Raw genomic sequence first — 22,224 nt, forward strand, 5'->3', positions numbered from 1 at the left:
TCAATTTCATTATATACACAAGGGTCACTCAGGAGCAGGTTGTTAAATTTTCAAGTAGTTGTGTGATTTTGAGTTAATATCTTAATATGAGTTCTAATTTGATTGTGCTGTGGTCTGAGAGACTGTTATGATTTCAGTTATTTTCCATTTGCTGAGAAGTGTTTTACTTCCAATTATGTGATCAATTTTAGAGTAAGTATTGTGTGGCAATGAGAAGAATGTATATTCTGTTGTTTTTGTGTGAAGAGTTCTGTAGATATCTATCAGGTCCACTTGATCCAGAGCTGAGTTCAAGTCCTGAATATCTTCACTAATTTTCTGTCTCAATGATCTGTCTAATATTGCCTGTCGGGTGTTAAAATCTCCTGCTATTACTGTATGGGAGTCTAAGTCTCTCTGTAGATCTCTAAGAACTTGCTTTATGAATCTGGGTGCTCTTGTATTAGGTGCGTATATATTTAAGATAGTTAGCTCTTCTTGTTGAATTGAACCCTTTACCATTATGTAATCCCATTGTCTTTTTTATCTTTGTTGGTTTAAAGTCTGTTTTGTCAAAAGCTAGGATTGCAAACCCTGCTTTTTTCTGTTTTCTATTTGCTTGGTAAATTTTCCTCCATCCCTTTATTTTCAGTCTACGTGTGTCTTTGCACATGAGATGGGTCTCTTGAACAGAGCATACCAATGGGTTTTGGCTCTTTATTCAGCTTGCCATTCTGTGTCTTTTAATTGGGGCATTATCCTGTTTACATTTAAAGTTTGTATTCTTATGTGTTAATTTGATCCTGTCATCATCACGCTAGCTGGTTATTTTGCAGACTTGTTTATGTGGTTGCTTCATAGTATCACTGGTCTGTGTATTTCAGTGTGTTTTTGTAGTGGCTGGTAATAGTTTCTCCTTTCCATATTTAGTGGTTCCATATTTAGGAGCTCTTGCAAAGCAGGCTTGAGGTGGTGATGAATTCCCTCAGCATTTGCTTGTCTGAAAAAGACCTTATTTCTCCTTTGCTTATGAAGCCTAGTTTGGCCAGATATGAAATTCTGGGTTGGAAATTATTTTCTTTAAGAATGTTAAATATTGGCCCCCAATCTCTTCTGGCTTGTAGGGTTTCCACTGAGAGTTTCAGTTAGTCTGATGGGCATTTCTTTGTAGATGACCTGTATGCCCCTTTTAAAAAAATCTTCACATTAGTACTGACAATGGAAGTAAAGGCTTCCAGAGCTTGTGCAATGAGGGCCATGATGGTATGTACAAAGTGTGCCCCCAGTTACTATGTCTGAGCTCAGAAAGACCTTTAAGAAATTTTGTGCCAGGCACAGTGACTCACATCTGTAATCCCAGCACTTTGGGAGGCTGAGGTGGGAGGATCACTTGAGGTCTGGAGTTTGAGACCAGCCTGGGCAACATGGTAAAACCCTGTTTCTATTAAAAAATTAAAAATTAATTGGGTGCAGTGGCACACACCTGTGGTACCAGCTACTCGGTAGGCTGAGGTGGGAAGATCACTTGAGCCCAGGAGTTCGAGGCTGCAGTGAGCTATGATCATACCACTGCACTATAGCCTGGGTGACAGAGTGAGACCCTCACTCAAAAAAAAGAAAAAATTGAGACCTGCTTTTTCTTATTGTCTGCTGAATTAGTTTGTTTTCACACTGCTGATGAAGACACACCCAAGACTGGGCAATTTACAAAAGAAAGAGGTTTAACTGGACTTACAGTTCCATGTGGCTGGGGAAGCCTCACAATCATGGTGGAAGGCAAGAAGGAGCAAGTCCCATCTTACGTGGATGGCAACAGGCAAAGAGAGAATGAGGAAGACACAAAAGCGGAAACCCCTGATAAAACCCTCAGATCTCATGAGACTTATTCATTACCATGAGAATAGTACGGGGGAAACTGCCCCCATGATTCAATTATCTCCCACCAGGTTTCTCCCACACCATGTGGGAATTATGGAAGTACAATTCAAAATGAGATTTGGGTGGGGACACAGAGCCAAACCATATCACCTGCCTTAAAAATTTAAAAATTCTTTGGCTACATGGGACACCATTGAGACCCTAGAAATTTAAGTTGGAAGACTTTTATTAGTATTCTACAGAGTATATTTAAATATATATATATATATATATATATATATATATAAACCATGTCAGTCTATCAAATTTAATACTGAAATCTGTCACATGAATTCTAACATGATTATTTCATATATTATTATTCCCTTGGCAAGGGCCTAAACTCTCTCACTTATTTAGTTACTGAGCTTTACTTTTTGCTGAATTAAATACACGGTAAAACCACACTAAAAGGGGTCAAGAAAGTCAGGGCAGTCTTAAAGAACAATAAAAAACTGGAGAGAACCCATACTGCTAGATATTAAGGTCTATTAAAAAGCTGAAGTAATTAAGACAATATGGTACTGACACAGGAAGAAAAGACAAACAGAACAGAGTGTCCGGAAAACACACACACATATATACATATGTATATATTCATAAATACATGAGTGATACATATGAATATATATATTAATCTGTCTGTGTATATATATTCACCTGATTTGTGACACAGGTGACATTGTAATGCAATGAGAAAAAAAGTAGCCCTTTCAAAAAATGATAATGGATCAATTATATCCATGTGGAGAAAATATATCTTGACTCTACCGGACACAACACATAGGAATCAATTTCAGAGGATTACTGATATAAATATAAAATTAAACAATGAAACCTGTAAAAAAAGCATATGAGAGCATCACGATGACTTTATAGTAAGCAAAGATTTCTTAAACATAACATATAAAGTATAACCATAATATAAATAATGTAGAACTTCTCTTTATCAAAAAACACCTTTAAGCATTGAAATGGTAAGTCATAGAGAGAGGAAAGTATATATGCAAATCACATATCCAACAATGACTCATACTAGAATATATATTTTGAAATTATTTTTTAGTTTTTAAAACTATTTTAATTATTTTTTAAATTATATATATATATATTTAATTTTCACAAAGCCATAAGCCAGACAACTAATAAAAAATCAGGGAAAATACCTGATCAGACACGTCACAAAAGAGAATATTCAAATGGCCAATAACTGTATGAAAAATTGCTCTACTACATTAGTCATCAGGGAAATGCAAATTGAAAACACAGTGTGATACCACTACACACTCAACTGAATGGCTACAGTGGAAAAGACTGACCACAACAAGAGGTGGTAAACATATAGAGCAACTGGAATTCTCATTCCCTTCTGGTGGGACAGCAAATTCATAAAACTCTTTAGAAAACCTCTTTGACAGTATCTGCTGAAGCTGAGCATACACATACCCCATGACCCAACAATTCCAAACCTAGTTATGGTTCCTACAGAAATGCCTACCCATTCTCACCAAAGACAACTAGAATGTTCATAGCAGCAATATTTTTTACTGATAATAACAGTACATAGTTATAGGGTACACGTGATATTTTGATACCTACATACAGTGTATAATGATCAACTCAGAGTAATAGGGATATCTATCCATCACCTCAAACATTTATAATTTCTTCGTGTTGAGAACATTCCAAATCTTCTCTTCTGGCTATTTTGAAATAGACAATAAAGTGTTGGTAACTATAGTCACCCTATTGTGCTATCAAACACTAGAACTTATTCCCTCCATCTAAATGTATTTTATAACCACTAAGCAACCTCTTTTCACACCCCCTCCCCTTCTCCTTTCCAACCTCTGGTAACCACCATTCTACTCTCTACCTCCACGAGATCAACTTTTTTAGCTCCCACATATAAATGAGAACATCCAGTATTTGTCTTTCTGTGCGTGGCATACTTCACTTAACATAGTGTCATCCAGACCCATCCATGTTGCTACAAATGACAGGATTTCATTCTTTTTCATGGTTGAATAATATTCCATTGTGTACATTTTCTTTATCCATTCACCTATCATCAATAGACACTTAGGTTGATTTCACATCTTGGCCATTGTGCAGAGCATAGCAGAAATATTTGTAATAGCCAAAACCCAGAAAAACTTAGGTAGAATGGATGAATTATAGCATGGGTCACCTCATGAAATACAATATAGCAATTATAATAAATTACCCCTAACAATATGCATGACTCTTACAATCCTAATATTGTGCAAAAGAAGCCAAAGAAGACTATAAATAGTATTTCTAAAAAGGAAAAGAGTAAGCAAAGCTAACTTATCCTGTTAGAAGTTAGGATAATGGTTACCTTTTGGATGGTGAGCAATGTAAAGGAGTAGGGGGATTATTTGATGCTGGTAATGTTCTATTTCTGGGTCTTGGTGTGGTTACACAGATATATTCAGTTTATGAAAATGTATCAAGTTGTAAACTTGTGATTTATGCATTCTCTGCATGTTGATATACTTCCATAAAAAGTTTTTAAAATACTATTACCTAATAAGCAGGGTACCAAAAAAATCTGTCATGTAAAATAAGGGGTCAAGTTATTCCAAAATTAATACAATTACCAGGGTGAGCCTGCTGCAGAGAGTGGGAGTCAATAATTAAACATGCTTTATCCAAACTCAAGTTAGCATGGGAAGTATTATCGAATTTCACTTGCTTTGTACTATTCTTGCAATACAATAAGTATTCATGCTGTGTCTCCTTTAACTCCCTGGGGAAAAGTTAGGATTTAAGACGAAGCTTATTTGAACATTGGAAGGTGCACTTTTAGGTGAGTCTTTCCCAAGCACTTTATTTCAATAGAAAAAAAAAAATCAGCAATTTAAAAAGTACTTTAAAAAATGTATTGGGGCTTAGTTTATCTGAAAAGGGTTGAAATTATTAATAGCATTATATGAATAGGTACTATTAATAAAAATACTGTTAACTAACGAGCAAGTTGAAAGGCTCCCACAAGGTACTTTCTTATCTAAAGGAATGTAAGGCAGGCAAAGCTGATATTACCATGCACAGCCTTTCCACTACCCCCTGGAGGTTCTAATCAAGCCTTGCACTGTGAGTGAAATGCAGGACTCAGAAGTGGGAAAACTGATTAACAAAATAAAAATCCAGAGTGTTTCCCATGCAAACAGTCATCAGCGTATTTTCTGTAATTATGTAGCCCATAAATCAACCCAGCATGCATGGGCTTCACTCATGGTGTAAATATCTTAATGACTGAGATGTCTTTAACCATGAATAATTTATATCTGTATCATCCATTTTTCTCAACCATGCTTCATTTCAGCAGGATAAACTAATCTTCTGTCTAGGGATGGGCTCTTGATTATTTCTTCCTGATTTTTCCTCTATTTTTCTCATTTTGACACACTCCAATTTTTCTCTTGCACTTTCTTAAATAAGAGTGCCCCATTTATCCAGCCTGTCTGCCTGCCTTTACTTTTCCTATGCATCTTATTAGACATCTTGGAATAAAGCCAGGGCTTTTGGAATCCTACTTTTCATAAATCCCTCTGTGAATGGAATTGGGTGGCAGCTAGGGAAACAGGCTTAATACCACAAGGCAGTATGAGCTGCTTTGATGTTGTTGTGGGGAAACATTTATTATGGAAAGCAATTGCCAGAAAAGGCTAATGATCAATTAAACGTTAACATTTGTAGATTCCCTTCTGTGATGCAGAAAGTGACTGCCACATGGGTAATGCTGGAAAACAGTGGTTGCTAAAATAGTTTTGTTGTTCTCCTAGAGCTCATTAAAATAAAGTCAAATGAGAAACATTCCAATCAAATTCTGTCTCATCTAATAAGCTCATCCCAGCCATGTCAGCTTATCAGGCTCAGCATCCTCAGATGCCCAGAAGTCTCACTGACACTGCCATTCCCTTGACAGTTATTGTTGTAGTTATTTGGTAATAATAATTACTTTCTATAGCCCTTATGGACAGGGAGCATCAGTCACCTTCTGTGGATCTTTTGACATGCTTGAGTAAGTTTTCTGGAAACCTGGAAATCATATCATATTAGATAACTCAATATTTATTATTCTTATTATACTTTAAGTTCTGGGATACATGTGCAGAATATACAGGTTTGTTACCTAGGTATACACATGCCATGGTGGTTTGCTGCACCCATCAACCTGTCTTCTACATTAGGTACTTCTCCTAATGCTATCCCTCCCCTAGCCTCCCACCCCCCGACAGGCCCAGATGTGTGATGTTCCCCTCCCTGTGTCCATGTGTTCTCATTGTTCAATTCCCACTTATGAGTGAGAACGTGCGGTGTTTGGTTTCCTGTTCCTGTGTGAGTTTGATGAGAATGAAGATTTCCATCTTCATCCATGTCCCTGCAAAGGACATGAACTCATCCTTTTTTATGAGTGCATAGTATTCCATGGTATATATGCGCCACATTTTCTTTATCCAGTCTATCATTGATGGGCATTTGGGTTGGTTCCAAGTCTTTGCTATTGTGAACAGTGCTGCAAGAAACATACGTGTACATATGTCTCTATAGTAGAATGATTTATAATCCTTTGGGTATATACCCAGTAATGGGATTGCTGGGTCAAATGGTATTTTTCGTTCAAGATCCTTGAGGAATTGCCACACTGTCTTCCACAATGGTTGAACTAATTTACACTTCCACCAACAGTGTAAAAGCATCTCTGTTTCTCCACATCCTCTCCAGCATCTGTTGTTTCCTAACTTTTTAATGATCACCATTCTAACTGGCATGAGATGGTATCTCATTGTGGATTTGATTTGCATTTCTCTAATGACCAGAGATGATGAGCTTTTTTTCAGATGTTTGTTGGCCACATAAATGTCTTCTTTTGAGAAGTGTCTGTTCATATCCTTCGTCCACTTTTTGATGGGGTTGCTTTTTTTTTCTTGTGAATTTGTTTAAGTTTTTTGTAGATTCTGGATATTAGCCCTTTGTCAGATGGATTGATTGCAAAAATTTTCTCCCATTCTGTAGGTTGCCTCTTCACTCTGATGATAGTTTCTTTTGCTGCACAGAAGCTCTTTAGTTTAATTAGATCCCATTTGTTAGTTTTGGCTTTTGTTGCCATTGCATCCCATTTGTTAATTTTGGCTTTTGTTGCCATTGCTTTTGGTATTTTAGTCATGAAGTCTTTGCCTATGCCTCTGTCCTGAATAATATTGCCTAGGTTTTCTTCTAGAGTTTTGATAATTTTAGGTCTTAACATTTAAGTCTTCAATCCATCTTGAGTTAATTTTTGTATAGGTGTAAGAAAGGGGTCCAGTTTCAGTTTTCTGTGTATGGCTAGCCAGTTTTCCCAATACTGTTTATTAAATAGGGAATCCTTTCCCCTTGCTTGTTTTTGTCAGGTTTGTCAAAGATCAGATGGTTGCAGATGTGTGGTATTATTTCTGAGGGCTCTGTTCTGTTCCATTGGTCTATATCTCTGTTTTGATACCAGTACCATGCTGTTTTGGTTACTGTAGCCTTGTAGTATAGTTTGAAGTCAGATAGCATGATGTCTCCAGCTTTGTTCTTTTTGCTTAGGATTGTCTTGGCTATATGGGCTCTTTTTTGTTTCCATATGAAATTTAAACTAGTTTTTTTAAATTCTGTGAAGAAAGTCAGTGGTAGCTTGATGAGGATAGCATTGAACCTATAAATAACTTTAGGTAGTATGGCCATTTTCACAATATTGATTTTTCCTATCCATGAGAATGGAATGTTTTTCCATTTGTTTTTGTACTCTCTTATTTTCTTGAGCAGTGGTTTGTAGTTCTCCTTGAAGAGGTCCTTCCCATCCCTTGTAAGTTGTATTCCTACTTATTTTATTCACTTTGTAGCAATTGTGAATGAGAGTTCACTCATGATTTGGCTTCCTATTATTGGTGTATAGGAATGCTTGTTATTTTTGCACATTGATTTTGTATCCTAAGACTTTGCTGAAGTTGCTTATCACCTTAAAAAGATTTGGGGCTGACATGATGGGGTTTTCTAAATATACAATGATGTCATCTGCAAACAGATACAATTTGACTTCCTCTCTTCCTATTTGAATACCCATTATTTCTTTCTCTTCCTGATTGCCCTGGCCAGAACTTCCAATACTATGTTGAATAGGAGTGGTGAGAGAGGGCATCCTTGTCTTGTGCTGGTTTTCAAAGAGAATGCTTCCAGTTTTTGCCCATTCAGTATAATATTGGCTGTGGGTTTGTCATAAATAGCTCTTATTATTTTGAGATACGTTCCATCAATACCTAGTTTATTGAGAGTTTTTCGCATGAAGGGGTGTTGAATTTTATTGAAGGCCTTTTCTTCATCTATTGAGATAATCATGTGGTTTTTGTCATTGGTTCTGTTTATGTGATGGATTACATTTATTGATTTGCATATGTTGAACCAGCCTTGCATTCCAGGGATGAAGCCGACTTGATCATTGTGGATAAGCTTTTTGATGTGCTGCTGTATTAAGTTTGTCAGAGTTTTATTGAGGATTTTCACATTGATGTTCATCAGGGATACTGGCCTGAAATTTTCTTTTTTTGTTGTGTCTCTGCCAGGCTTTGGTATCAGGATGATGCTGGCCTCATAAAATGAGTTAGGGAGGAGTCCCTCTTTTCCTACTGTTTGGAATAGTTTCAGAAGGAGTGGTACCAGCTCCTCTTTGTACCTCTAAAAGAATTCGGCTGTGAATCTGTCCAGTCCTGGGCTTTTTTTTTTGGTTGGTAGACTAGTAATTACTGCCTCAATTTCAGAACTTGTTATTGGCCTATTCAGGGGCTCATCTTCTTCCTGGTTTAGTCTTGGGAGGGAATATATGTCCAGGAATTTATCCATTTCTTCTAGATTTTCTAGTTTATTTGTATAGAGGTATTTATAGTATTATCTGATGGTATTTTTTATTTCTGTGGGATCAGTGGTGATATCCCCTTTATCATTTTTTATTGTGTCTGTTTGATTCTTTTCTCTTTTCTTCTTTATTAGTCTGGCTAGTGGTCTATCTATTTTGTTAATCTTTACAAAAAACCAGGTCCTGGATTCATTGATTTTTTTTTTCTTTTTTATCTCTCACATTTTAGGGCTACAGTTTCTTTCTCTTTTTTTTCTTTTTCTTTTTTTATTATATATTTTTTATTATACTTTAAGTTCTAGGGTACATGTGCACAACGTGCAGGTTTGTTACATATGTATATTTGTGCCATGTTGGTGTGCTGCACCCATTAACTCGTCATTTACACTAGGTATATTTCCTAATGCTATCCCTCCCCCATCGCCCCACCCCATAACAGGCACCAGGGTGTGACGTTCCCCTTCCTGTGTCCGAGTGTTCTCATTGTTCAATTCCCACCTATGAGTGAGAACATGCAGTGTTTGGTTTTTTGTCCTTGTGATAGTTTGCTGAGAATGATGGTTTCCAGCTTCATCCATGTCTCTACAAAGGACATGAACTCATCTTTTTTATGGCTGCATAGTATTCCATGGTGTATATGTGCCACATTTTCTTAATCCAGTCTGTCATTGTTGGACATTTGGGTCGGTTCCAAGTCTTTGCTATTGTGAGTACTGCTGCAATAAACATACGTGTGCATATGTCTTTACAGCAGCATGATTTATAATCCTTTGGGTATATATCCAGTAATGGGATGGCTGGGTCAAATGGTATTTCTAGTTCTAGATCCCTGAGGAATCGCCACACTGTCTTCCACCGTGGTTGAACTAGTTTACAGTCCCACCAACAGTGTAAAAGTGTTCCTATTTCTCCACATCCTCTCCAGCACCTGTTGTTTCCTGACTTTTTAATGATCGCCATTCTAACTTGTGTGAGATGATATCTCATTGTGGTTTTGAACTGCATTTCTCTGATGGCCAGTGATGATGAGCATTTTTTCATGTGTCTGTTGGCTGCATAAATGTCTTCTTTTGAGAAGTGTCTGTTCATATCCTTAGCCCACTTTTTGATGGGGTTGTTTGTCTTTTTCTTGTAAATTTGTTTGAGTTCTTTATAGATTCTGGATATTAGCCCTTTGTCAGATGGGTAGATTGCAAAAATTTTCTCCTATTCTGTAGGTTGCCTGTTCACTCTGACAGTAGTTTCTTTTGCTGCACAGAAGCTCTTTAGTTAAGTTAGATCCCATTTGTCAATTTTGGCTTTTGTTGCCATTGCTTTTGGTGTTTTAGACATGAAGTCCTTGCCCATGCCTATGTCCTGAATGGTATTGCCTAGGTTTTCTTCTAGAGTTTTTATGGTTTTAGGTCTAACATTTAAGTCTTTAATCCATCTTGAATTAATTTTTGTATAAGGTGTAAGGAAGGGATCCAGTTTCAGCTTTCTACCTATGGCTAGCCAGTTTTCCCAGCACCATTTGTTAAATAGGGAATCCTTTCCCCATTTCTTGTTTTTTTCAGGTTTGTCAAAGATCAGATGGTTGTAGATGTGTGGTATTATTTCTGAGGGCTCTGTTCTGTTCCATTAACCTATATCTCTGTTTTGGTACCAGTACTATGCTGTTTTGGTTACTGTAGACTTGTAGTATAGTTTGAAGTCAGATAGCGTGATGCCTCCAGCTTTGTTCTTTTGGCTTAGGATTGACTTGGCAATGCAGGCTCTTTTTTGGTTCCATATGAACTTTAAAGTAGTTTTTTCCAATTCTGTGAAGAAAGTCATTGGTAGCTTGATGGGGATGGCATTGAATCTATAAATTACCTTGGGCGGTATGGCCATTTTCATGGTATTGATTCTTCCTATCCATGAGCATGGAATGTTCTTCCATTTATTTGTGTCCTCTTTTATTTCGTTGAGCAGTGGTTTGTAGTTATCCTTGAAGAGGTCCTTCATATCCCTTGTAAGTTGGATTCCTAGGTATTTTATTCTCTTTGAAGCAATTGTGAATGGGAGTTCACTCATGATTTGGCTCTCTGTTTGTCTGTTATTGGTGTATAAGAATGCTTGTGATTTTTGCACATTGGTTTTGTATCCTGAGACTTTGCCAAAGTTGCTTATCAGCTTAAGGAGATTTTGGGCTGAGACGATGGGGTTTTCTAAATATACAATAATGTCATCTGCAAACAAGGACAATTTGACTTCCTCTTTTCCTAATTGAATACCCTTTATTTCTTTCTCCTGCCTGATTGCCCTGGCCAGAACTTCCAACACTGTGTTGAATAGGAGTGGTGAGAGAGGGCATCCCTGTCTTGTGCCGGTTTTCAAAGGGGATGCTTCCAGTTTTTGCCCATTCGGTATGATATTGGCTGTGGGTTTATCATAAATAGTTCTTATTATTTTTAGATACGTCCCATCAATACCTAATTTATTGAGAGTTTTTAGCATGAAGGGCTGTTGAATATTGTCAAAGGCCTTTTCTGCAGCTATTGAGATAATCATGTAGTTTTTGTCTTTGGTTCTGTTTATATGCTGGATTACGTTTATTGATTTGCGTATGTTGAACCAGGCTTGCATCCCAGGGATGAAGCCCACTTGATCATGGTGTATAAGCCTTTTGATGTGCTGCTGGCTTCAGTTTGCCAGTATTTTATTGAGGATTTTGGCATCGATGTTCATCAGGGATATTGGTCTAAAATTCTCTTTTTTTGTTGTGTCTCTGCCAGGCTTTGGTATCAGGATGATGCTAACCTCATAAAATGAGCATAAAATGAGTTAGGGAGGATTCCCTCTTTTTCTATTGATTAGAATAGTTTCAGAAGGAATGGTACCAGCTCCTCTTTGTACCTCTAATAGAATTCGGCTGTGAATCCATCTGATCCTGGACTCTTTTTGGTTGGTAAGCTATTAATTATTGCCTCAATCTCAGAGCCTGTTATTGGTCTGTTAAGAGATTCAACTTCTTCCTGGTTTAGTCTTGGGAGGGTGTATGTGTCCAGGAATTTATGGATTTCTTCTAGATTTTCTAGTTTATTTGCATAGAGGTGTTTGTAGTATTCTCTGATGGTACTTTGTATTTCTGTGGGATCGGTGGTGATATCCCTTTATCATTTTTTATTGCATCTATTTGATTCTTCCCTCTTTTCTTTATTAGTCTTGCTAGCGGTCTATCAGTTTTGTTGATCTTTTCAAAAAACCAGCTCCTGGATTCATTGATTTTTTGAAGGGTTTTTTGTGTCTCTATCCCCTTCAGTTCTGCTCTGATCTTAGTTATTTCTTGCCTTCTGCTAGCTTTTGAATCTAGCAGAAGTGTTTGCTCTTGCTTCTCTAGTTCTTTAATTGTGATGTTAGGGTGTCAATTTTAGATCTTTCCTGCTTTCTCTTGTGGGCATTTAGTGTTATAAATTTCCCTCTACACACTGCTTTAAATGCATCCCAGAGATTCTGGTATGTTGTGTCTTTGTTCTCATTGGTTTCAAAGAACATCTTTATTTCTGCCTTCATTTCATTATGTACCCAGTAGTCATTCAGGAGTAGGTTGTTCAGTTTCCATGTAGTTGAGTGGTTTTGAGTGAGTTTCTTAATCCTGAGTTCTAGTTTGATTGCACTGTGGTCTGAGAGACAGTTTGTTATAGTTTCTATCCTTTTACATTTGCTGAGGGGTGCTTTACTTCCAACTATGTGGTGAATTTTGGAATAGGTGCAGTGTGGTGCTGAGAAGAATGTATATTCTGTTGATTTGGGTGGAGAGTTCTGTAGATGTCTGTTAGGTCTGCTTGGTGCAGAGCTGAATTCAATTCCTGGATATCCTTGTTAAGTTTCTGTCTCATTGATCTGTCTAATGTTGACAGTGCAGTGTTAAAGTCTCCCACTATTATTGTGTGGGAGTCTAAGTCTCTTTGTAGGTCTCTAAGGACTTGCTGTATGAATCTAGGTGCTCCTGTATTGGGTGCATATATATTTAGGATAGTTAGCTCTTCTTGTTGAATTGATCCCTTTACCATTATGTAATGGCCTTCTTTGTCTCCTTTGATCTTTGTTAGTTTAAAGTCTGTTTTATCAGAGACTAGGATTGCCACCCCTGCCCTTTTTGTTTTCCGTTTGCTTGGTAGATCTTCCTCCATCCCTTTATTTTGAGCTTATGTGTGTCTCTGCACATGAGATGGGTTTCCTGAATACAGCACACTGATGGGTCTTGACTGTTTATCCAATTTGCCAGTCTGTGTCTTTTAATTGGAGAATTTAGCCCATTTACATTTAAGGTTAATATTGTTATGTGTGAATTTGGTCCTGTCATTATGATGTTAGCTGGTCATTTTGCTTGTTAGTTGATGCAATTTCTTCCTAGCATCGATGGTCTTTACAATTTGGCATGTCTTTGCAGTGGCTGGTACCGGTTGTTCCTTTCCATGTTTAGTGCTTCCTTCAGGAGCTCTTGTAGGGCAGGCCTGGTGGTGACAAAGTCTCTCAGCATTTGCTTGTCTGTAAAGTATTTTATTTCTCCTTCACTTATGAAGCTTAGTTTGGCTGGATATGAAATTCTGGGTTGAAAATTCTTTTCTTTAAGAATGTTGAATATTGGCACCCACTCTCTTCTGGCTTGTAGAGCTTCTGCCAAGAGATCAGCTGTTAATCTGATGGGCTTCCCTTTGTGGGTAACCTGACCTTTCTCTCTGGCTGCCCTTAACATTTTTTCCTTCATTTCAACTCTGGTGAATCTGACAATTATGTGTCTTGGAGTTGCTCTTCTTGAGGGGTATCTTTGTGGCATTCTCTGTGTTTCCTGAATTTGAATGTTGGCCTGCCTTGCTAGGTTGGGTAAGTTCTACTGGATAATATCCTGAAGAGTGTTTTCCAGCTCAGTTCCATTCTCTCTGTCACTTTCAGGTACACCAATCAAATGTAGGTTTGGTCTTTTCACAGAGTCCCATATTTCTTGGAGGCTTTGTTTGTTCCTTATTATTTTTCCTCTAATCTTGTCTTCACCCTTTATTTCATTAAGCTGACCTTCAGTCTCTGATATCCTTTCTTCTGCTTGATCAGTTTGGCTATTGATACTTCCGTATGCTTCACAAAGTTCTCAAGCTGTTTTTCAGCTGCAACAGGTCATTTATGTTCTTCTCTAAACTGGTTATTCTAGTTAGTAATTCATCTAACCTTTTTTCAAGGTTCTTAGCTTCCTTGCATTGGGTTAGAACATGCTCCTTTAGCTCGGAGGAGTTTGTTATTACCCATCTTCTGAAGCCTACTTCTGTCAGTTCATCAAACTCATTCACTGTACAGTTTTGTTCCCCTGCTGGCGAGGAGCTGTGATCCTCTGGAGGAGAAGAGACATTCTGGTTTTTGAATTTTTAGCCTTTTTGCCCTGGTTTTTCTTCATCTTCATGGATTTATCTACCTTTGGTCTTTGATGTTGGTGACCTTCGGTTGGAGTTTCTTTGTGGACGTCCTTCTGTTGATGTTGATGCTATTCCTTTCTGTTTGTTAGTTTTCCTTCCAACAGCCAGGCCCCTCTGCTGCAGGTCTGCTAGAGTTTGCTGGACGTCCACTCCAGATCCTCTTTGCCTGGATATCACCAGTGGAAGCTGTGGGACAGCAAAGATTGATGCCTGTTCCTTCCTCTGGAAGCTTCGTCCCAGAGGGGCACCCACCCGATGCCAGCTGGAGCTCTCCTGTAAGAGGTGTCTGTCGACCCCTGCTGGGAGTTGTCTCCCAGTCAGGAGGCACTGTCCCCTCAAGGGACCCATTTGAGGAGGCAGTCTGTCCCTTAGCAGAGCTCAAGCACTGTGCTGGGAGATCTGCTGCTCTCTTCAGAGCCAGCAGGCAGGAACATTTAAGTCTGCTGAAACTGCACCCATAGCTGCCCCTTCCCCCAGGTGCTCTGTCCTAGGGAGATGGGAGTTTTATCTCTAAGCTCCTGACTGGGGCTGGTGCCTTTCTTTCAGAGATGCCCTGCCCAGAGAGGAGGAATCTAGAGAGGCAGTCTGGCCACAGCAGCTTTGCCGAGCTGCAGTGGCCTCTGCCCGGTTCAAACCTCCCAGTGGCTTTGTTTACACTGTGAGGGGAAAAGTGCCTACTCAAGCCCCAGTATTGGGGGACGCCCCTCCCCCCACCAAACTTCAGCATCCCAAGTCGACTCTAGACTGCTATGCTGGCAGCGAGAATTTCAAGCCAGTGGATCTTAGCTTGCTGGGCTCCATGGGGCTGGGGTCTGCTGAGCTAGACCACTTGGCTCCCTGGCTCCTGCCTCCTTTCCAGGGGAGTGAATGGTTCTCTCTCACTGGCATTCCAGGCACCACTGGGGTATGAAAAAAAAACTTCTGTAGCTAGCTCAGTGTCTGTCCAAGTGGCCGCCCAGTTTTGTGCTTGAAACCCAGGGCCATGGTGGCCGAGGCACTGGAGAGCATCTCCTTGTCTGCAGGTTGTGAAGACCATGGGAAAAGCGTAGTATCTGGGCTAGTGTGCACCATTCCTCACAGCACAGTCCCTCATGACTTCCCTTGGCAAGGGGAGGGAGTTCCCCAACCCCTTGTGCTTCCTGGGTGAGGCAACGCCCCACCCTGCTTTGGCTTGCCCTTCATGGGCTGCACCCACTGTCTAACCAGTCCCAATGAGATGAGCCATGTACCTCAGATGGAAATGCAGAAATCACCCGCCTTCTGTGTTGATCTTGCTGGGAGCTGCAGACTGGAGCTGTTCCTATTTGACCATCTTACCAGCCACCAGATAACTCAATATTTTCATAGGCATTTTGACCATACTATATTAAAGATTTCATTGGGCAGGAAGAGAGGAGTTGCAAACAGGATGTTAAAAAGAAAAAAGTAACTAGAAACTTCATGAGATTCAATAGAATATATTTCTTTAGTGGAATCGAGGAGTTCAACACTACTCCCCACCTTCTTGGCATGGGATCCCAAGGGGTTACTAGAAGGAAAGAAGGAATAGTATATGTTCATCTTTGAATCCCCACTACCTTTCAATGTGCATGGCATATAGTTGGCAGTTAGTAAATATAGTTTTTAAGTTCATGTTGTTGAATGGATGACAACTTAGAAAGTCCACTTCCATGGGACTATGAGGTGGACAGACTTCTATCCTAGCAAGAATATAATTAGGCTTCCCCAGCCTCCTGATAGTACATTAATGCTGCTGCTGATTCATCTGATGCCCAAAGCATATGGATCTGGTCCTAGTCACCTATGTAAAATGCCAGCATAAGAGTGCCTTATCACAGGGGACTTCCTTGAATTGTCTAATATCCAGCTTCTTTTCAAAACCTAAGTGAGAGAAAAGATTGACATCTAACAAAGATCCCAAGAGATATTCAGTCTGTTGACCCTGGGATCCACCTTTAGATCATGTTGACCAATACATTATCTCGTCCCATTCTAGAGACACCATCATTGATTTGCTTTTTAATCTTATATCTCAACCTTGATCAGGGAACAGATGTTGGAAACTACCTCTGCATCCTATCATAAAATGTGTTGAGGGCATTATCCATTATATCATTTACCACCATCTGTATATAAAAGCCCATGAGAGAGATATCTTTTAGAGCTCTCTGCTAGAATCATCTTTATTTCCACCATAGAGACTAGTAGACTTCCTCCTTTCCAATAGTGAGAACTGCATAATTGATTATGTTTCCTTTATTATTCACGTTGCTGGGAAATTGAGTCATTCTTTTTATTGGAGCAAAATTCACATAACATACAATTAATCATTTTAAAGATACAATTCAGTGGCACTTAGTACATTCACAGAGTTGTGCAAATATTCCCTCTGTCTAACTCCAGCACATTTTTATCATCCCAAAAGGAAACCTTGTATCCATTAAGCAGTCATTTTTCCCTCCCCAGCAACCCTGGCAACTACTAATTGTACTTCTACTTTCTGTACCTATGGATTTACTTATAGTTCAGTGTCATGCTTGCAGTGTAGTCAAACTGCACCTCTGTTAACCCTTGTGGTAGGGCATTTGTAGACTCTTCCTGGTTGTTTCTTTGTATTACTTACTTTGTTTCAAGCAAACAGCCTCAAGATTTTTGTGTAAAGATGAGTAGAGATAAATACAAATAAGAATACCCTCCTTTTTACCTCCAGAGCCACTTGCCACCCTTCTTGCTGCTCTGCCATGACCTATATGGTCTACACTATGGACTCTCAAGCCTTCTGGCTTCCAGTTGAGTTTGGCTAGTAGGGAATCATGGCAGTCGATCAGAGGAAGGGAGGACAATGATGAAAAGTATTACTCTCCCGACTTCTTCCTTGTGGGTTCACTGAAACTGGTCCCTTGACTGAAGGTCCCAGCTCATGTCAAGGAGCCCTCATCACTTAGGCTTTTCTGAATCCTGGTTCTACTAGCAATTCTATTCTTTGCCTTTTCAGGCTTAGTAGGGTATGGTCCCTATTATTTCTGGCCCCAGAGTACAGTATCATCCCTTGTAGTTTCCTTATAAGCTTCTCACACCTTTCTAAATTGTTCCTTTATTAAACTCTTCTCAAGTTATCCTAATTTGAGTGTACCATGTGTTTCTTGCTGGGACCCTGACTTAAACAGTATACTCTACCCCATGGTTCTTGTTCAGCTGTCAATCAACATAATTTGCTCAGAGTCCTCTGCAGATGAGCAGGTCTGGTAGATTCTCCTAGAGCCAAACAATGTCCTCTTCATCGTGTCCACTGCATTCACATAGGGTTCTATTAAAGTGTATAATGGGCAGGTTGACATAGTTTGCAGGTCAGGGCAGTAATCCCTGAGGACGTGACATTTGAGCAGAGCAGTTGTTAAAGAAAAAAAAAAGTAGGTGAAGGAAGGGACAGGAAGAGGTGGGGCATTCTGTGTAGAGAGAACAACATAAATGAAGGCACTGTAGCAGCGGCTGACAGCATTTTGAATGACTAAAATAGGAGTTCAGGACTGGAACAGAGAGAAGCAGAGCAGAATGGTGGAAGACAAAACTGGTGAAGGAAGCAGAAGCCAGATCATGCAGGTCCTTGTAGACCATGTTAAGAACCTGTACTCCGTTACCAGAACAGCTGTGGAAAGCTTTTAAGCTTGGGATTAACGTGATGAGATATTCAATTTAAAGGATCACTCTGGATTGGGGAAGGTGAAGGGCATGAGAGGATGTGGGGAAATCAGATGATGGTAAGTTGGGCTAAAGTGGTGATCATGGAGATGGAAAGAAAGGATGAAATTGAGAGCTATTTAGGGGGTAAAAACAAGAGGAATTTATAAGGATCTGGGAGAAGATGGAGCCAGAGATGGCTCCTGGGTTTCTGGTTTGTGTGATGGAGTGCAGCATGAACCCATCACTGGAGAAGGAAACCTGCAGAAGCAGTGGAGTAGGGTGGTCTCACTCTTCAGTTTGGGACATGTGTCAGTGTTCCTAGGAGATATCCAAAAATTGTTCTAAGTGACAGATAGGAGCTTGGGGGAATGATGTGTGCTGGATTTAAGAGTGACTGAGGTAAGTGAAACTGTGGGCTACTGAGGTGAGAGAATATAAGACTGAGCTCATGTTCTGTAGACTGTTGTCAATAAGCCCTGATTGTCTTTCATGAGATAAACATCCTCTTTTCTTCATCATTTTTTTTCTGGTTAGTTAGATTAGGACCTTACTATGATAGAATCTTGCTAGAAAGTTGTAGTTGTGCCCTGGAAACTTCTTAATGTGGAAGCTTCATATTATGTGATGTCTCTTTGAAGGTGGAAGCCATCCCTCCAAACTCAGTCTTTAAAGGATATTATTATTGTCATCCAAATATTTGAAGGTCTGAGGATTTTTATCCCACCTTCATAAACATAGTTATCAAGAATCACTTTTCTATCTAGCTGCTCATCTCTTCTATTGATTGTAGGATACTGGGATTTAGATTCTAGCTACTGTATATTTTCATAAAATTGGTTAACCTGCCTTAACTTTCTCTGGCTAGCTACTTAACAGGCATCGTTATTTCTCTGTAGATTCACAGATTGTAATGACTAGGGAAATTTTATTCAAATCTCTTCATTTTACAAGTGAAGAAAATGAGGTCTAAGGGAGATGATGGCTTGGGCCACATGCTGAGTTGATGATATAGCAAGAACCACCCTCTAGCTGGTCCTCAACTCCAGCCTTGAGCCCTGTGTAGCACTACACTGCCTCTTCCCTTAACCATGACTTTAAATTAATCTTACCTCAGAACTGTAAAGCTTTCTACTTTAAGTTTTAAAAAAGATTCATTAATTGCATATTTGCATCCCCCAAATGGAAATATTACACTTGTTGTTTTTTCAAGCCTTAATGGGGCAAGTTGTACTTAAAGAGAGACTTATTCTAGTTTCCAGTCACAGAAGCGTACTGTAGAAGCTGTGGATGCTCTCTCTCTCACCCTCTAAATTAATGATGGCAGAGGATCTGGCATCCTTTTCCTAAGCTTCTTAATACTCCTACTCCTATCATTTCTTTCTACCAGAACAATTTCATGTTAATTTTTCATGATCATTGGAACATTAAAACCACAAAAATATAAGTTTTAATACTTTGGCAAATATACAGGCCATGAAAAAAAAAAACAACTAACTTAAGGGTTTATATTTAAACACCTTTTGAATATCCTGATGACTTCTTTAAAAACTCTCATGTTTAATCATGATTTAGTACTTTTTAGAAAAATGAATACTTTGTTTGAGTATTGGGTAATGGTTGGTTGTAGTTTTATAAAATTTACATCTGCAAATACCTACTTTAAATAGCCACTTCTTATAAAAACAGTTCAAGACAGATTCATTGGCGCAGTCCTCTCAAATGAAAAGGCCTATTGGAATACCAATTCAGTCATTGTATCAAAGGCCCAAACTCACAATGCTCACATAAATACGATAGAAGTTTCTTTCTCAATCTCTTGAGAAATCCCTGAAGATTTTAGGAACCTAGGCTTCATCTATCTCATGGCTTGATGCCCTGGTCTGCATGGTTGAAGATGGCTTACCAGTTCTGAGCCCACATTCCACCAGCAAGGGGGAAATGAGGGAGAGGGGGGCACAGCCATTCTTTTTAAGAGCACATCCTGGAACACAGTCACATCTCACTTCCCATTGGCTGGAACCTGGTCCTATGGCTTCACCTTGCTGCAAGGGAGGCTGGGAAATGTGGTTCTTAACTGGGCAGCCATTTGCTCAGCTAAAACTTAGAAACCCTATTACTGACAAAAGAAGAGAAGATGACATATCAGGGAACACCTAGCAGTTTCTGTCATTCCTAAAAGAGATTAATAAGTAATATAGAAACTTTATCACTTTCACCTGTTAAGTAAAATAAATTTATCTTTAGACATGACAAAACCATGAGGAAAAACATAAGTGATTGTCACCCCACAAATATACCTATTAAAATCCAACAAGACCATGGAAAGTGGGTTTGAGAAATCAAAATTAGTCATTCTAAAGTTCTAGAAAGATAATGTGAGAAAAGGCCCTGGTAGGCCAGAGCTCATGTGGGGTTTGGCTGAGCAGAAAAAGGTTGCTATGCAGCATGCTTAAGGAACAGAAAGATGATGGCTGACTGCTGGGGGTGGAGCCAGAGGCATCACATTGTGTGCACTGGGCTCAGCCACAGATCTTTGTTAAAATTGAGAGGTGGGCAAAATTAACCATCTTAGTGATAGAAGGACAACTAAAACAGAGGCTGTGGGGACTAACAAGGATTCTTTACTAGAGTCTCCTGACTAAGGCTCATGATGTGCAAACTACCATTGCACATAGCCACGGGGCCCACTCACTGAAAACTCCAAGATGAGAGTAAGACAGGATGCACAATGACCAGGTGAGACTCTGCTGAGAAACAAAGCAGCAAATGAAGGAGAAGGAGAGAGAGAAGCCAGGACATTGTCATTGGCCCTAGTCTGATGTCAGGAGATCAGGGGAATTAATACAGCAAGGTGAGCGAGAGCAGAGAGTAGCATCCACCATAGTTAGGCTTATGGGCAAATCAACCGTAGGATCTGGAGTAGTTGTAATACCCCAGAGCCAAAAACTCTCCTTAATAATTAAGACCTTTGGCTCCTTGCAGATATTATTAATGAAACTCTGCTCTGGAATTGACAGGAAGAGATACAGGCCCTGATGGTCTCTTAACCTTTTTAAGGACTAACATTTCAATCTTACCAGTCAGTTAGGAAACATGGTGTTAATACATACAAGAATCCTTAGCACTGGATATGCAGGTTGTTGGCCTGGATATTGTCATCTTTACTTTAATAAGTATCTTATCTCAAACTGAAGATGGCTCTCTCCCATGGACCTTTCAGCTTCATGAGTCAGTGCATATTACCTGAGCTTCAGCAATGGGAATACAGATTTCCTATTTCACTATATCTGAGTGGGGCCTTGATGACAAAGATGTTCTTGCAGAAAGGCAAAATTGTATTAATGGAGTGTCAAACATCAGAACAGTCGAAAATTAGAAAAAGATTACAGACCAATATGCAGTCTTGAAAAATGACATGACTCAAAGGCTTGAGGTCATAATATAGCAATAATGAAAATATCCTATATGTATAACAAAGTGCTTTGTTCATTGGTTTGGTTTTAATAAACACTGTGGAAAATATACCATTGTATAGGTAAGCAAGCAGGCTTAGAAAGTTTTAGTATTGTTAATTGTCAATTTTATCAAAATACAAAAAAAGGAAAGTTTTAGTAACTAGTCTTGTCTTAGATACCATGACACAAATATTGTGAAAATGAGAATTGAATCAGATGTTTTAATTCTATGTCCCAGATTCTTTCCCTTGTGTCTGTGGCTCTAATGAGCTTTAAGCAACATCATGAGCTTTCTCGTTTGTTCATGCATTCATTCCACAACTATTAGTGGCATACCTCCGATGTGCTAATCATTATTCTAGGCACTGAGAATGCTGTGATTGACAAGACATAGTCTCTGCCTTCAGGCATGTTTACAATCTGGCAAGGAACACAGGCATGTCGTCCGTACTGGCCACTATGAACCAGTGAGATGTATGCTACAACAGCAGGAATAGAGCAGGCTGTAGAAGCACATGTGAAAAGCATTTTACCAAATTACAATTTAGGCTTCCCGAGGAATTGATGTTGGCATTGAGTACGCAAGTGTTAGAAGGAGTTGAAGGAACAAAGAGTGTTCCAAGCCAAAAATAAAGCATATATGAAGTTAAGCTTTACAAATTCAACTTAGTGTAACATTCCTACTACTTGGCTAGAGACATCATCCATCCATCCATTCTTCTGATTATCTATCTACCCATCCATTCATCCTTCCATCCCTCTTGTCATTCTTTTATTTATCCACCCACCCATCCTTCTTTTCTTTCTTCCTCCCTTCCTCCCTTCCTTTCTTTCTTCTTTCCTTCCTTTCTTTTTTATATCCATC

The 22,224-nt window shown here is 39.1% G+C and overlaps 1 protein-coding gene across 14 annotated transcripts in view; it reads left to right on the top strand.

The window, feature by feature from the left end:
• The window catches only part of GRIP1 (glutamate receptor interacting protein 1), a 726,419-nt gene that overhangs the window by 581,326 nt on the left and 122,869 nt on the right, over positions 1–22,224 (top strand). The gene's annotated exons all lie outside the window — the stretch shown is intronic.

Source organism: Pan paniscus, chromosome 10 (genome assembly GCF_029289425.2).
Source record: "Pan paniscus chromosome 10, NHGRI_mPanPan1-v2.0_pri, whole genome shotgun sequence".
NCBI classification, from domain to species: domain Eukaryota; kingdom Metazoa; phylum Chordata; class Mammalia; order Primates; family Hominidae; genus Pan; species Pan paniscus.